Source organism: Balaenoptera physalus (assembly GCF_965194825.1).
Source record: "Balaenoptera physalus genome assembly, chromosome: 21".
NCBI lineage: Eukaryota > Metazoa > Chordata > Mammalia > Artiodactyla > Balaenopteridae > Balaenoptera > Balaenoptera physalus.
This window is the reverse complement of record NC_138902.1, coordinates 37667164-37669335: the sequence shown is the minus strand read 5'-3', so window position 1 is coordinate 37669335 and position 2172 is coordinate 37667164. Positions and strand designations below refer to the sequence as shown.

The 2172-nt window shown below is 36.7% G+C and overlaps 1 pseudogene across 1 annotated transcript; it reads right to left on the bottom strand.

The window, feature by feature from the left end:
• Positions 1-505: 505 nt before the first annotated feature.
• On the bottom strand, positions 506-1046 carry LOC309651394 (large ribosomal subunit protein uL14 pseudogene; annotated as a pseudogene). The gene has a single exon. The product of its transcript is annotated as a large ribosomal subunit protein uL14 pseudogene (transcript).
• Between the last annotated feature and the right edge of the window lie 1126 nt (positions 1047-2172).

Below are 2172 nucleotides of genomic sequence, written 5' to 3'. Positions count from 1 at the left end.
ATGAAAAACTCCCAAAAGCTCACCATGCAGAGATAATCTGTTAATATTTTAATTTAATAATAATAATGTCCATTGATTCATTCTGACAATGAGTTCATAATACAGATTTTGTCAAATTGCTTTTTCCCTTAAAAATACTATTTGATAATTTTCAGGTCAATATAATTTCAAATTAATAATTTACTCCTTCAATTTATAGTCTAGTAAAGACATAGGATTCTATTCTATGTATATATCATAACTTTTAACCAATATTTTATCACTGGACATTTCATTTTTAATAGTACTTAAAATACTGTTATGTAACAGTATTTTGCACACGTACATTATGATTTCCTTAAAGAAATTCCTATAAGCAAAATTTCTAGTTCACAGGCTTTGTTGTTTTGTTTTTAACATATTTTAAAATGGCCCTTGAACTTTGATTTTTACCAGTGCAGTGTAAGTTTCCATTTTTTATATCCTTCTGAATGGTGGGCGTTAGAAATATTTATTTTTATAGAAGAAATTTAGTCATATTTTATTTGACTAGTTGTTTTTTTTTCCTTTGGAGCAAATAACTTTTATTATTATTATTTTCTTTTACAAATACACCGAAGAATCGTGCAATGCTGCCAGCATTGGATGCAATCCTGGGCCACAAGTCTGCACATTCCTTTGCAACTGGTCTTGTGATAACAGAACCTTTCATCTCGCCTTTGTTGTTTACTATGACCCCTGCGTTATCTTCAAAATAAAGAAACACACCATCTTTTCTCCGGTATGACTTTCGTTGTTGAATTACCACTGCTGGATGTACCTTCTTTCTGAGCTCTGGTTTGCCTTTCTTGACGGTGGCCATCACCATGTCACCCACACTAGCAGCAGGAAGTCTATTCAGTCGTCCCTTGACCCCCTTCACGGAGATGATATACAGATGTTTGGCTCCTGTGTTGTCACCACAGTTGATCACGGCTCCAACCGGAAGACCCAAGGAAATCCGGAATTTCGCACCAGAGGACCCACCACGTCCTCGCTTCGACATTTGAACAATGGAAAGGGATAAAAAAACCAAAAACACAAAAACAAAAACAAAAAAAACTTGGCTAGTACTTAAAGCTAGTTTTAGTTTAATTGGTTTTCTAGGTTCCAAAACAAAAAGTGGCATTAAAAACTTATACTTGAGCAATGATCATTACAACGTTACCCGAAGAGAGACAAACTATGAAATGCAGCTTCAATTTTGTGTTAATATTTTCAGGATCCTTCCTTAGGCTAATTCTTCTCCTTCACCCTTTGTTGGGGGTGGAGGGGATGCAACACGAAGACACACAGGATTCAATACTCTCAGATTCTGGAATAATCCTGTAAATCCATCCACAGGGATGAAGCCTTATTGAATGATAAGCCTTTATTTAAAATTTATCAGTACTCGTGTTGTTTGTGTTTGTTACCAGTAACGTTCGCATTTTACGAGACAAGCAGGAGGCTTAATTAAGCAAATGAAACTTACCAAGAACAATTAAGTTTCAGGCAAGTATTTACTCTCTAAAGTCTTACGATCAAGCAGGGTATGTAGCTGCCAATTCCAAGTCCCAGTCAGGCCAATCCTCTTCTTTTGATTTTGTTTACAGAGGACTTGTCAGGATCTTGTGGTCAATCAAATAGTCTAAACAGCATGGGGACATATGGCAAGTCAAGGAGGGCAAAGCACCAGCTCAGCCAGGAATTTGAAAATAATCCTGAGACGCTTCCCTGGAGATCTATCTCTCTGGGTTATTTGAAATGTCCTGTTGTCACTCACCCAATCATGGACCGCATCTAAAATACCCTGATCTAGAAGTTGCCCCGCCTATATTTGAATGCCACTTGGAGGAGAGGAATAACTATTCTTCGAAAGAACATATTCTGTTTTAGAAAAACATTACTTGAGAAGCTGTATTGAGCTAAAGCTGCTCAATGGCATCCAATCATACATTTTAAAAATTACATTAAAAATTAAAATATATCAGGCACCACTCTAAGTTAGGTGCCTTACCAGTTTTAATTAACTTAGTTCTTAATGGGGAGGTACTATGATCCCCATTTTACAGAAGGAGAACTGAGCCAGAGAGAATTTAGAAACGTTGTTCAGTGTTACCACGATTGGTGAATGACGGCCCCCTTCAAGCCCAGGTAGTCAGATGCCAGAAT